The following is a 15,632-nucleotide window of genomic DNA, read 5'->3' as shown; positions in this document are numbered from 1 at the left end:
ACATTCAAAAGATTTACTATATAGTTTTCCATTACAACAGGAGTAAAAATTTCAATACTTCCTTCCCTCTTCCTGTGTTATTTGAAATTCTCTGGCTGAAAGAAGGATCTTTTCTATCCTGTAGAACAACTACTGGTTTTTCTTTAAAATTAAGACACATTGCTAATCTGATTGAAATTATTGACTTATTTCCACTCTGTGTAAGTCTGCAGATAGCATCATGCAAAAAATGCAAGTGTAGTAACTGGCTATATGGCCAGTTATGCCCTAGAGAGTGTGGTTATTTGGTTGCACAAATATAGTTCGAGTAACATGCAGGAGGTGGGGGGGTGGGGGTGGAAATCTGTTTAACTCTTTAAATACCACATTTCCTTGTAAGTTCCCATGCACCTTAATTTTTCCATGTAACGCTTTTTCTTTCTCCACCCAAGGTTTGCCATTTCCCTTTGACCTGTGCCTATTCTGTGTTCCTTTAAAAAGGCAAAAAAGCTGAGATCAAAGGCCCCAAGAGAACATTTGCAGTTAAAAACACCAGAGAAGACTGGCTCCAGTCACCAGGATCTCCTAAACCCACAGAAGTATGAGGTCTCCTAAAAGAGCTCATGATCTGGGCATCTCCTCCTCCTGATGGTGCAGTGCTAGACAAGAACACCACCACTTTTACAATTGTACTTTACTTCACAGATTTCTTCAGAGTGATTTCAGTAAAAGTCAAGTTCTTGCACAATATACAACCAATTACCTTACCTAACAGTCATGCAGCATTTAATCTGTACAAATCTGTTATTTACCATGTCATTCAGGCAGGCTGCTATGTGAGTATTCCCTAATTTCTCACCCTTCAGCCTTCAACAGGATATTATGCAGTATTTTCAAATCCATTATTCACCACAGCTTTTAGTCAGGGCCACATGTAAGTATGTGCTTCCAGCTCACCAGAACCAGAGATGCTTCCAACACACGGATTCAGCTAGAGCACCTCAGATGCTTCAGCCCACTATGTACTTGTTACCACCTGTCTGCTGGAAGGCTACACTATTTGCATCTTACTCTTTTGCAAGAGCAGGGCTACTCCACACAATTCAGATTTCTGCTTATGCACACCTTCCCGCAACATAAGCAAGCAAGTACTTCTCATACTCATCACATCAGCCAACTCAGCTTAAACCACCTTAAAAAAACCAAAGTTTATTTTGCACAGCATCTAAGTAAAAACAGTGATTACCTGCAAGTCTGCCTCTGCCAACAGAGCATCTGAGCTGTGTGGACAGCAAAACCCAGCAGGCAGACAGCAATGAGCCACTAACAAGCTGCAACATCTCCAGTCTCCTCACGTGCTCCTTCGTCACTTTTAACTTGTGCCACTGCTACCCACTCATACAAGCCCACATTGTTCCACACTGGCAGAAACTAAAAACACATATGCACTGTACAACCAAGGGATAACATCTGAACCTCCTGAGATGCAAGCGTGTGCTCATAAGCAAGTGGCATGCTTATCTGTTACTCCGTTTGGGGCTGGTTTCCTGGAAAGGAATTGGATTCTTTCATGAGGCAATTCAAAACATCACCTGACACCACCCAAAACATGAGAAATATACCAAGATCTTTCACATTTTTCCCCTGTCAAATGCTTAGTATAACAAAACATGTCAAATGCACCAGAAAACTCCCACACCCTTGCACCTTCTCAGAATTTTGTAAGCAAAGTACGCTTACTTCCATACAGTACAAAGAAATTAATGCTTCCCTTAAAGCATATTTTAAGGATGCATAGTTCAGAGGTCTTAAAAATAAAACAAGAGATACTAGAAGAAATCCTACTTCTGTTGCTCTGGGTTATTATCAAACACCACCAGCTGTAGTGCTGACCTATTACCACACCATTTAATCTCAGAGTACATAATTTCCAGCAAGGAAAAGACTGAGGAAGGGTGGGGGAAAACCACACACATCAAGAAAAATATTTCCCCATGTAATACAGCACCACATTGGCTACTGCTGCTTTCCTGGCACAGGCACTTGTCTGGTATGAGATCAAAGGGCAGTGAGAAATCCAAAAGAGAAAGGAAAGGGACAAGAAGTCAGTATTAAAAAATTCCTAAGTAGCTACAGTTACTGAGCAGAAAGTAGACATGCACACCTTCACAAGCCTCCAAGCTGGTCAACTACAGTGGAGATACTAACTTCAGGACAATGTTTAAAGTGCCTTAGAAGTCCCCAGTTCAACAAATCTTAACCTCACCATTAAGAAAATTAATGGTTCCCAGTGGACACATGGGGTGCCCACATGCTTTGCTGTCTGGTTCTGCATTTTCTTCCACTGCCTTGTTTTGAAATTATACCTATTCGCTATGATAATAGACAGCATGTTCGTAGGAACCTACTTTTCCACCCGCATGTGCAAAAGTTGGAAAGAATATGTGCACAGTAGAACAGATTAACACAGTTAAATAACTGTTGGAAATCACAACAATGTTTATAACAGCCTAAAAAATCCCAGGTGACTTAAACAAAGTGTAAAAACTCTAGACATCTTCCATCACATACGCTGCTTGGTGCATGCCACCACCTTGCCCAGCAGTTTCAGAAGAAAATCAGAGGACAAACAGCAACAGTCAGTGAGAGAGATACAAACACAGTGAGAATTATATAACTTATTTTGGACAAAGCTTTATTGCACCATATTTTCTGAATTTCCTGTGTAGCAACTATTAATTTTTACTGAATTTTTTGGCACAGAAAAAGCATGAAATTGCATGATACACAACCAGTGGAAACTACTTGAGCTGAGGACCACATTTCCTAAAACAAGTCTTTGCAAAGTACCACAGATCAAGAGACCAAAGTGCAAGCATGCATAATATTTACAGTATAAAACGGGTCTGTAGATAGAAGTAATCTTCATCAGCTGGTCTAATGAAATCTTTTGAGCACACAAGTCTCTCTCCAGGTCAGAAGCAAATTTCAAACCTATATAGAAGTAGGGGAAGTTTAATTACGTATGTTTAGGCGATATACGAAACAATATAGTTATTATCTATGGATTAGAAAGGACACTGGAGTGGGAGGGGAAAGGATGGCGAGAAGATTGCTTCCCAAGAGAAGGAGACGGGTAACTTGTAGTCTGTGTGATATAAGTTTGTCTGTGGGAAAAAGTATGAAATAACAGCACGTCAAGCAAACCCACTCTCAGGTTCATGGCTTACAGCATACTGGAGAGCCATGAATTTAGTTCCTAGCCTCTTCTGAAGGCATTTGGTAGATCTCCATTAAGGATGAGGCTGAAAGATCACAGGCAAAGTGGAATTTTGTACAAGGAACACATTTCCCCTCTCCAATGACAACTGGGCTTTTGTCCTTCACCCACAGTTTGTGTGAATGAACTCTGCAGTGGTCCCTTGGTTTCACTTACATAATTGTCAGGAAAGCATTTGATGCAGCAGACAAAAAAATCCAACTTTTCAGAAAGTTCATGTACAAAATTTAGGTACTTTCATAGTTCTTCTGCAGAGATGCAGCTTACTGCAGAAACTGCAGGGACACGTTGGTCTTTTCCAATTCCTGGACACCAAACATTATCCTGCAAACATTCAAGTGTTCTGAACTGACCTCAAGACACTTCTATTTTCAGTCTGCTCTAACATGTTTGTAACATCTTTGGATCTTGCCCATTGAAACAAAGAAACATAAGCCAGAAGCCATAGCATCCAACTGTTGTCTGTGTATCTACAATGATGCCTGACACTTTCCGTGACTTCAAATTTTTTCCCCTTTGTTTCTTTTTGACACAGTTATTCTTTATAAGTCACTTAAGAAATTGGGGAACTCTATTCTGGTTTTCATTCATTGTTAAAACAATAGCATGTTCTGCTTGAGGAAATTATTCAGACACCATTTGTTTCTTTGCATACAAGTGAACTGACCAATGACTTAAGTACAGAGGATCCAAGAGAGCACACCAGGAAATGCAGCACATGTGCTGAAATAGGCAACACAAATGGAATAATTTTTACTGTTTCTCTCATTTTCAGAAACGAAAGATTTAATAACTTGCATAAGAGATCAAGAGTGGAAACTTGCATTTTCATCACGCATCTGCCATTAGTTTGCTGCATGAGTCACAGCTTGTTTGGGCCCCAAGCCTGTAACATGAGAAAAAAAATGGTCACTAGCCTCACAGGGACATTGTGAGGGTTAGTTTACAGAACACTTTGGTCTCCCTCAGCTCAGCGGTGCATCTGAGTACAAGCCTACTTTTAAGCAAATAAATAGCTCTGTTTAAGTCAACAGCTTCCATGTGAAAATAACGGATTTGCAGCATTCATCTTAGAGAAGCTGAAGAAGATGGTAGGGAAAAAAAAAACTAAAAACAGGAAAAAAGTTTTTTTAAACTACTTCTCATACTGATGATAAGAAGAAGTGGTACCTACAGATGCAGTCCCTAGAAGAACACAAATCCCATCCAAAACAGCTACAGCTTAGGACTCACTGAAGAAAAATTCTCTATGTAATGGTAACACACTTTGGAGAAGTGAAGTTCAGTTCTTGGTGAACTTGAATCACTGATGAAACAGAGATCTGGCCTGCAATCCATTCAGGAGAAGGAAGGTGAGATTAGATACCTCTTTTCTTCTTACTAAATTAGAAGAGATCCCATAGATTATAAGCATATATGACAGTACAGAATGTAACAGGCAGTGGGCAAGAGTCAGATGCCATATTTAGCTTTAGTCAACAGGCATAAGCATAAATACTCCAAGAAACTCCTGAGTGTATTGATAGAATCACATAATAATCAGTAGTTTGTCATATTTAAATTATATTTAAAGCACAAATCAGTAGCATAACATACTCTCTTCCATATCAGTATATGCATTTCTTTCTTCATCCTGGTTCTTTTTACCTATCCTGGTTTTCCTCTCAGGTAAAGCCCTCAAATCCTTATAACTTTTTTCAGTCCCACTCAAATTTCAGTAAATAATATGCCACCCTTTATTCTGCTTACTTGAAGGATTGTCTCTACAGTTTTTAGCTGTCAATCAGCCATGAAGCAAGCAATGCTGCCTGAGAAGCTGAGTTGCTAGCTGCACACCCACATTCTTTTAGAGTTGTCTTTCATTTGCATGAGCCAAGTTAAATGAGTTTGCATTAAAAGATAATTAAGCTAAGGGCTCCAAATCACATCCACTGAGCAAACAGCTGTGACATCAGCGACTCTTAGGTGTTTGAACCCCTAAAGGATTCTTCATCCTGGATAAGGATGACTAAGAGAGAGGATATATGACACAGGTCCATACAGTCAGAAGTAGCGCTGAGAATGCAATGACTGTTCATGTCTCTTCCAAGGGGAAAAAAAAAAAAAAAAAAAAAGGCAGACATAAAGAGGTTTCTGAACCTGACTCGGTGCTGGATGCTATGGACTTCAAGAGTTTATGTAGGTTCAAACAGCAACAAGGACACAGAACAGAAGTCAGTAGAGGATTGTTGCATAAATAATACTGCCTCGAGCTTAGGAAGTCCTTGAACTGTAGGCTGTTGGAGGCTGGAAGCAGAAGTATCATTATGTAGTAACTTTACCAGACATCTATTACTCATCGCTGTCAGACACTGGGTAATTGTCTGGATGGACAGTTTGTCTGATAGGATGTGGCCATTCCTCTACTGTGCTTTAAGATCTCTTTTAGCTGTTGTCTTCTGCTGCCACTTTTCCAAAAATCACCGCCTCCTTTAAGGGCCAAATCCCCCCTCAGCTCAGCCACTGCAATTGTCTGTTGACATTATCAGCACAAAATACACCTCTACCTGATGGCCTAAATTAACGTGCTGGACCAACACACAGTAGCTGAAACATAGGAGTAGTTTTCATTTTGCTGTAGGATCGGTAGCCTCCAGCAGAATGGTAGGGCGCATACCAGCAAAAACAGTGAGAGCAGAAAGCCTTAAAAGTAAGAGTCTTGTGAAAAGTTTCTATAGCTAACGCAGGATAACTTGACTGTATGAATGCCAACATCCCCAATGGCTCTAAGGTATCACAGGAATCACAGAACGATGCAAGTCTAAAGCCTGATGAATAACATACAGTGATTTAACTTACATGGCATAAAACTCTTGCACAATTTTAGAAAAGAAAAAACCATCTTCCATCATTTCCCTTTTATAAAAATCACAAACAGCATATTTGGGATATCTCAAAACAGAAGCAAGTCTTCAAAAAGCAAAACAAAACCATCTAATCCACCATTAAGTAATGCATTCTGCCGAGCTAGTGGCTCCATTCATATTTTGGATTACTGTGGTAAATTCCTTTCTAGGAAACTCCAAGAACTTTGCACCCAACAGCCAAGCCCTGCAATACCCTGCCAGGTATAGCTAGTCATTTTGCATGACTGCACTACTCTTCTGTGTTGTTACGTGGGGTTTTTTTTCCCCTTCTCCTTAATCCCATGCACCAAAAAGATAGAAAAGCTACTAGTACATTCTCTTTTGTTAACCTACTTCACAACAAAGGAATAAAATGAGTTACATGTTCTAAAGTATGCACTCTTTAACGTCTTCAGTATTTCCTTTCCATATTGGCAAATACATCACTTCTCTCCCTCACATCTTTCTTCAAGGTATGTAGTTTTCTACTCCCTTACCACTTCCTTTCTCAGTATTACTATTCCAAGAAAATATTTCTGTACGTTTCTACACCCACATCTACAAACAATTCACTCCCATTTGTCTTGCCAAAGACATCTCCGTTAAATCAGTAGTTAAATATTTTTTAGTTAAAATAAGCTGAGAATGGATCAAGTCTAATCATGATTGGATTCCAAACAAGAAAGTGTAATTTACAATACAGATTTTAATCACGTTTTGATGTATACTTTAGGTGATTTTATAGAACTGCCTTGCTAATGCAAAGAATGAACTTTACCGGTATACTTCAGACTATGCTTCTACAGAAAGTGAGATTTACTAGACTATATTTTCCCCACTAATTTCCATCAGCAGTGTTTAAATCACTGGTGCAAGCACGCAGAAGGTGAAGAACAGAGCCACCGCAAGCACTGTGGAACAAGCTTCCTTGCAGAGATGCATGATGTGGCCCGTCAGCTGAGGAGCACCTTCAGCTGCGGGTGGGGGTAACAGGGGTGTTCCTCTACAGCTGTGAGCCTGTAGTGTAGCATCAGGCACCAGCAAAGACTGGGGAACAGGTTCCCCCTCCTCCCCAGCTCCTATGCAAGGCAGAACAAAGAGGATGCGGAGCTCTGACTCTAGCATAGAGGCAGGTCAGTGCCTTCCCAGGGGGAAAGAAGCAAAGGGCTACCTCATACTCAACAGGTAACATGAACATAAATGAGTCACTGAGTAACACCGTTGACATTTCTAACACCCATCTTTCTTTCCTCACATGGAGGAAAAATAACAACCTGCAGAACACTGCTCGTTTTCTGCAAACAAGACTTCCACAGCAAGAAGCTGAACTGGCTTACTTGAAAACACACAAAAATAGCATGCTAAAACTGTTTATTAAAGATTTTTCTGCATGTACTGGACACACGATAAAGGAAGTTAATGACTGTGCTTGGTATTAAAAGCAAATTAGTAAATTATCTGTAATTAAACAATGTTACTAGTCCAGATTGTCCGAGGTATGTAGGCATCTATTTGGCAATAAGAATGTTGTTTTCAAGTATTTAAATCAGACTGAAAAGCACCTGTCCCACTGCACCCTATCATAACTCAAGGAAATAAAATTCCCTAACCTCCCTTCAAGTCCAAGTTATTCAAATATGTATCAACTGAGAATTAAAAAAAAAAAAAATTTAAAAAAAATCAAACTGTAAAATAACCGAGGAAGTCCACAGTTTGTTCTTCAAGCTTCTAGGACTAGTAGATCTCCTTGTCCTGTACCTATCTTTATATTCAGCCTTAGAGGAAAAACAACCTTTTTGTTCCCCTGCTCCACCCCCTCATTTGTCAACTGGGAAGAAACATGAACTGTGCCACCAAATGGTAACTCTTCCAGTCATGGGATCAGTTACAGCTGGGAAACCTTTAGTGGATTTTACAGGGCCTGCTGAAAACAACAGTTTTTCCACACAGGGGTCACCATCCTCTACTCCTTAGTATCTCCACCAATTAAGCAGGAAGTCTGATGAACAGGTTAAAGGCTTCCAGCCAACCCTCACCACCACTTTCCCCACAAAATACTGTGGGGCTAAAGCGTTAACGTTCATACTTAAAAAACCCTACAGTTCGGCACTGAAAAACATACCTACCCACATCTCAAAACAGCACACACCATGCCTACCGTTCAGATCAGATGCTAAAGTTCAGAAGTCACTTCTGCAATCTCACTTTACCAAGGACCTCACAGCAGTCCTCTTGAACTCTTGTGTCCCGTGTCGCCGTCCCCCCCCGCTTTTTCTTCTTTTTCATCCTGAATTCTTTTGTAGCTGCGAGCATTACTTGTGCTTTACAGAAAACTGTTATTCTTCTGGACACTTCGCCCAGCTCCAGTCCCTGGCATACACTCCGCTGGATGCTGTATTAGTAGGGAGAGAGCAAGAGGAGCAGGCCCAACAAACTTGATCTGGCAGATTTCACATTCATGCAGGCAGTGCGCAGGATCCATGTAGACAAAGCACCTCCGAGAGCTACTGACTCCTAAGAACAAAGATGAACCTCCCCTCCTCCCTACTGCTACCCACGGGCCATTTCACATCAGTAATGTAGATAAGCTGTTACAAATCTTGTTCTGTGATTCATCAAAACTTGACTGATGCCACTCAAGAAACGTGAAGTACTGCTTCATCTTCTTTATCGCACCGTCTTTGTGGAGCGCCAGGCACTACTTCATTTTTATAGCTACTCGGGAATACAAAAACCTCTTTCCCTTTAAAGAATCCGTGCTGCTAACTCACTTTTAAAATACAAACAAGGGCAGTATCTTCAGCACACACCCCTCATCCAAGCCGCAAAGTAGCACAAAGGTAGCGCCTTCTTCACCACACACCCTCTTTTATTAGAAGGGTCGAGATACGCAGCTCCCGCTCTGTTTTTTTCCATGCCTCCGGGCAAGTAAAGCAGGCTGCTGGTTACCAGGCGCAGGGAAGGCAATCCCTAACAACCCAGGCACCCGGGGGCGCCTACCCGGACGGGTCCGGACTAGCGGAGGCACTGCCGGGGCAACGGTCTGAGCCCACCCTCGCTCCCCAGCCCGATTCCGGGAGCATCTGGCCAGGAGCGCTCACAAAAGCGACGAGACCCTGCCAGCGCGACCCCGCCACGGCACCTGCCACCGGGCCCCGCGGAGAGGCGCGGAGCCCGCACCTGCCGGCCAGGCGGGAGGCGCCGGGGACGGGCACACGCCGGGGACCCGCGCCGGGGACGGACGGACAGACACACGCCGCCTCCGCGCCCAGCCCCCCGGACGCGCTCGCACGGCGCCGGGCGGAGCAGGCGGCTCCTCCGGGCAGCCGCGGCTGCGCCCGCCGCCGGCCCGGCCCTCCCCGCCCCGCCGCCGGCGGCCGCCGCCGCCGCCGCCCCCGCTCCCTCCTCTCCTCTCTTCTCCTCTCCTCCTCCTCCCCGCGCTCCCCTCCTCTCCCCTCCCTCCGGCCCCGGGAACAAAAGAGGCCGGTGCCGCAGCGGCCGGCCGGGCAGCCGCGGCAGGCCGGCCCGCTCCCCGGCGGCTCACCCGCGCCGGCAGCCCCGTCCCGCCCCGTCCCGTCCCGCCGCCGTCCCCGGCCGGGCGCGCACTCACCTGGGCCCGGCGCGGCGGCGCGCTCAGGGCGGCGGCATGGCGCTCCCCGCCCCGGACACGGCGGGAGGCCGCCCGGCTTCTCGCCACCTCCCGCCGCTCCCCGCCCCGGCTGCCGCCGTTACGCAATTGGCAGCAGCGGCCGCAGCCCACCCCCCCCCCTCCCCGGGGCGACGATCCCCGGCCCCGAAAGGAGGCGGCTGCGCCCCGCCGCCGCGGCCCCGCCTCCCGCCACCGCGCCGGGGGAGGAGCGGAACTGACCGCCCCGCCCCCAGCCGGGACCGCCCCGCCCCGCCCCGCTCCGCTCCCTGCTCCGGCTGGCGCCGCGCTGCCCGGCCCGGCCGTGGAGCCTCATGGCCCGGCCCGGTCCGGCCCGGCCCGGCCCGGCCCGGCCCGGCGGGACGGCAGCAGCCCCGGCCCTCCCGCCCGCAGGGAAGGGACCGGGCGCCGCCTCCTGCAGCACCCGGGGCTGCGGCTGGGGGAGGGAGGAGGCGTGGGAGCACTTTGCGCCCCGGCTCTGACCCACGGCTCTCCTCCGGGCGGGGTGGAAAAAAGCTGAATTACCGCTGAAATACCAAAGACAGCCTTAGATGCCCGTGTCCGATTTAAAAATTACAAAAAAAAAAACAAAACCCACAACAGAAGCGCACGGGTGCTGCCAGGGGAGGTACAAGAGGTCCGCGTGTACGTGGGGGAGCAGGTAGCGGAGCCCCCGGGGGGACGGGCCCAACGTGCGGTCTCCGCCACGGCAGCGGGGACGGACGGGCGACCTGCGTCAGAGGCAACACGAGTAAAAGCAGAAAGGTACGAGGCGGTTATCGTTACATCGAGGCTCACCGGGCTGAAAGGGAATAGAGAATACGGTTACTTACAAGAGTCGTAGCCCGGGCAGCCTCTGACCGGGGAGGAAAATCTGATTCTGCTTTCTGGGATATTTTTTTTTTTTGAAGTCTGATTTGCAGTAGAATCAAGCTAAACCCAAAAACGTTCTGAATTTTAAGCAGCCAGACCCTGCAGCTGTTCCACAGCAAAGTACGTCGACCTGGTTTAGAAACTCAGCGGGACTGTGAAGTTCCAGGACTTACCTTTGCTGGGGACCCACAGCTCCAGGGCACCTCAGCCTCCCAGGCTGTCAGCTTTGAGGTAGATCTGACAACGGGCTTCTCTTAAGTTTGGGACCTCCCACCGTTTCCAGTGCATCGAGGTTGGGCCAAACTCATTGGGGAAAAAAAAAAAACCCCAACAAAAACCCGCCCTTATCAGATTCGAGATGCTTTCAATGAAATGGTTCGGGAAATACAGCCAGCGTTTTCCAACATAATTATTTCTTCAGGAAAATTCCAGACAGCTGGAAACGAAGTGATAACTCATTTATATTCCTATAAACACTGCCCCACGTAACTTTAGTTCTAGCGATTTCTTCTTTGTTTACCGGTAAGCGTAGACTCTGTTTGCTTACAGCACATGGAGACATCTAGTGACTAAGTAATAAACTGCAAATCAATTTCAATTAGGCTGAAATCTTGGAGATTACCCTAGGATCCTTTGCTTGCACTATTGCAGTAGGACTGCAGCGTTCAGGGTGGTACAACTGCAAACCACCACACTGCAAAACAGCAGTTTCCGTATGCAGGGACCATGATGGAATGAGCAGCTGCGCTAACTCATGCAGTGACTGTGACTGCAGCTTCACTGCACAACTTGAGCTTCAGGCCATAGTTTTCAGGACTGAGATTTAGAGTAATACTTAAGACAGAGGTTTGTCTGTATAGACACAAAAGGGGCTGAGACAGTTCCTAACTTGCCCTTCTCACTAAACCACAGTGAAGGAAGCCCTTAGGTGTATGAATAAGGCTGTTTCATCTTCACTTTGATCACGTCTCTGTGTTTCTATTCCTTCTTCTTCAGCTTAATTTTTTTTGAATGCCCAGGAGCACAGTCCTTCTAACACATGTGATTGTAAATCTTTCCTCATTTCGACAAATGCACATGCAAACTGAATATTTACATTTGCCAATGACTTTGGCTGAAATCAAATTGAAGGTAGTTTACCTTTGTTTAATGTGAAATTCAAACTTTTCAGCTGAAAAAAATGCCCAGTTAACAAAAAAAAATCAGCATGGCACTGGGCATCCATTTTACACTAGTAATATTATGTTTGTCCATGGAACACACATGTCCAATTATTAATTCAGTGTCTCTTTGGATGGGCAAATTGTATTCATGTACAGTGAAACTGTAGCAGATAAGTAGTAGGTGTACTGTTTTTACTGTATGCACTGTTTTTAGTATGTGTCTGACCTTCTGAAAGTTGTTTTTTTAACATCAAAACACTCTTTCAATGATCCTACATCATATAATCCTGTATAAAAAATAATGCTGAATTATTCCTCAGGAATGCCAATTCATGCAATTTAATTCATGGAAATCCCTGTACTCCAAAAATTTTTCAGGGTTAAGCCTTTCCTCTCCTTTGAGAAATTATTTTCACTTAATGCAGCACTTCCACAAGAAATATCTGTAAAGGTGATTTTGCCAGATGGATATGTTTTCTGTTCTTATTAAGTAATAGAACTAAACTCTTCAGATGTGTTACTCTTGAAATGCTTTTGTTTTTCATTAACACAAAGCACTGCTCACCCTCTGGAAAGATAGGAGTCCAGGAACAGAAAGTATTTTCTTTTTATATATTTGTATACAGAATGAAGAAACACAGGCTGCTGATCAACATTCCCAGTCGCAAGCCTGCAAGGAGCTCATTGCAGTGGTACCTGGCTAGATGTTTGCTGGTACTACTGTATGGGGGCATAAACTAGAACACTTCTACAGACTTTAAGTAGTCTGAAGGTAAATATATTGTATTATATATGTATGCATATGTGTGTGTGTGTATTTTAGACAACACACACAATGAACATTTGTCAGTCTTAGGCAAATCACAAGTACCTGGCAGCTGTATAAACACTAGATCTCTTCTATCACCCAACAACTATAATTTTTTAAAGTGATGGATACATTTGAATAAAACAATCCCTAAACCCAGTAAGTATGAGAAAGATTGGACTTTAAGATTACCTGAGTATTTGAAATCTTTGTATCAAACCCAAATGGTGCACTAAAGCATTACATCTCCATCTGGTATGACTTCTTTCGTCATACTGCTTCAGGTTTAAGCAGACAAAACCTTGGCCAAATGTATAACCCAAAATTTAAAAATAGCAAAAGATAGGTTTGAAAGAGGTCATTGATGCAGTCACTATGGTCTGATGATTATTTCAAAATAAGTGAGAAGGAAGCCAACTTTTGTCCTTCTTAACAAAAAGAGGTACTAGGAGACAGGGGGGACAGTGGTAAGTATATCATTATGTCCTATTCTCTGAATTCCCATCCAGATCCTTGCAATTTAGAAAATCTTACTGTTGGTCTATTGAGATAAGAGAGCAAACATACATATTTCTTTCCTTATTTAAGCCTTTCTGGCATATGTCCCAGGTAGTCTGTGGTAATACCTTTTCCATATAGTAGCTGTGTTTTAAATTATCATACTAAACACATGGATTTTTAATTACCTCTCTGGGAGTCTAACACACCGAGTGGCAAAAAAAAGTTAAATTCCTGAAATAATGCAAAGGCTGCCTAGGCTGAGGGGAGATTTGCTCTTGGTAAAAGCCTGTTCCTACTTTGACATACTGTGCTTCAACCAAAGTTAACAGCAGTTAACAAAATATAACAACAGTTTAAGGCAGAAGACAAGAGTTTGAAATGCATATGGGGGAAATGTGGAGAGAACTTGTAACCAGGTTTTAGTAGGGAACAGTTTCAGCGTACTCTCTTCCCTTGCCCATTAAAGGATCGTGCCTTTTTCTTTATGCGTGTCAAAACAAAACCACACAAAACTCATTTGCTTTTTGTGAGTCTACGAAAAAGTGTGAAAAAAGTTGTTAGAGAATTAATTTATTATTACTGAAATTAAAAACATTAAAAGCAAACAACAAAAACCTATGTTATGTGGCAAATGCATTTACTCAGGAGTTCAGAAGTCTGGGTTCAGTCCTTACCTATCTTACACAAAAAGTCTTTTAAATCAGTGATGTTGACAGGAGACATGTGGCCTCAAGACTGCTCTGGGTGCTTTAAGGATTTCACCAACTTCCCTAAAGCTTCCTCTAATGACCTGTTACTGAGTTCTGCCTAAATCCTACCTTTCATTCACCCCCCTCACTTTGGCTGTTACCAAAAATTTTACAGCAGAGAAACATGTCAGAATTTCAAGATTCTGGTCATATAAAGATGAGAAATCACTGAAACCCAGCACCAAAAACTGATAAATTTTTAGTGCCTTTTAGATTTTCTTCTCTGTAATTAGTCACTGACAGTGAATCAGCAAAATAATTTCAAAATTCCTGTTAATAAAGGGAGTATAGGCTGCACTGAAGGTTGAAAGGAGGATTCATAAATTGGGTTTCTAAAAGAATAGTTGAAAATAAATACAATGAGCAAATGAGAATGGGGTGACTGTGAGGAACCAGTTATACGTAGATGGAAAGCATGAAGGGGAGCAGATAACTGAGACAAAAGGAAAAAGAAAAAAAAAGAACACCACCTCCCCGCCCCCACAAATATGGGTACAAGGAAGCTGTGTTTTGTCTTTTATACTTCTCCTAAAGTGCAGTTTGATGAAAGACAAAATGCAACAAATTCATATTGCATTAATTTTTAATATCATCAGAATAAAAGTCACAATTCACTACCAAACCAATCCATCTACTCACATTAAGAAACGCAGATATTTCCTCATTGTGTTTACCTTTTAGTTCAATATTATTAAAAACATGTGATTGTGATTGTCCTCTGTATTTAAGTACTTTTTCCTTGGGAAGGCTTCCCTTGAGTGGTGTCCACCTTCCAAGTCACTTCAACATTTATTTTAATATGAATTTGATTGACATTTATGCCAATTTTACTAGCAAACTGTAATAGTGAATTTGGCTTGCATTTAATGGAAATATTGATGGAAACTGCTAAATGAGTTACCAGAAGCATAACCGTAAGGACTATTGGTCCTATGTGCTTGTTTGGTTAAGAAACATAAACAATATGTAACCACATAAACTATTAGGCTAGTCCATCCTGTGAGAGTTGAGTTTGCAGTGCTGTGCTCGTAAGTCAAAAGCCACAGTCTACAGACCTTTACACATCTGTCAGAAATTTGTGATATACAACAGATTGTGAGACATTCCACAATCCATAAGGCAGACTAAAAATTGTTAAAGACATAATTTCCTACAAATTGCTTGCCAGACTTTAGTTGAGACTGTTTGAAATAGCTATGATCATTTGTGTTTCATCTCATGTGCTCGGTGCAATTGCTTTAAAATTATGCACATAATAGTTCTATGCAACAAATTTATGTCCTGAATTTTTTGCTCTTTATTTTTATCTTAACAGAGCATGATTTTGGTTAAGACTCTATGAAATTTACAAGAAGAGCAGAGCTTAAACCACAGATTTCTGATCTGTATTCACATTAGCAGATATATACAAGTAAGCCAGATACATGACAAAATTGTGTTGTTTTAATCTTGGAGAAAGACAGGGAGTCTGACTTCCACTGTAGAGAAATGCATTTTAAGTGCTTTGCTTTTATGGTTATTTGTTACGTATCTGATTGAAGAGACAATATAAATATTTTCACAAGTAGAAATGTTCAGGAATATTACATAATTAAAAAGCATTAATAAATAACTCTGGAAAAAGAACAAAGCTATAATGCTTCTAGATTGTTGCCAAAAACAGATGTGAAAAGTGCTGAAAACCTGTATTTGCTGGTAACTCACTTCTTCCAAGAACATACACAGGTAGGAATACTTTTTATGTCTTT

General features: G+C 43.0%; 1 protein-coding gene across 1 annotated transcript in view; it reads right to left on the bottom strand.

Annotated features, from left to right (window-relative positions):
- CEMIP2 (cell migration inducing hyaluronidase 2) overlaps positions 1-9,898 on the bottom strand; it is a 51,874-nt gene extending 41,976 nt beyond the window's left edge. Inside the window, exon 1 of the mRNA XM_069776190.1 lies at positions 9,755-9,898. The gene's annotated coding sequence lies outside the window, so the exon portion shown is untranslated. The remainder of the gene's footprint in view (positions 1-9,754) is intronic.
- Positions 9,899-15,632: the final 5,734 nt, after the last annotated feature.

Source organism: Haliaeetus albicilla, chromosome Z (assembly GCF_947461875.1).
Source record: "Haliaeetus albicilla chromosome Z, bHalAlb1.1, whole genome shotgun sequence".
NCBI lineage: Eukaryota > Metazoa > Chordata > Aves > Accipitriformes > Accipitridae > Haliaeetus > Haliaeetus albicilla.
The sequence above is the reverse complement of the archived record's forward strand: the minus strand, read 5'-3'. Positions and strand labels throughout refer to the sequence as shown.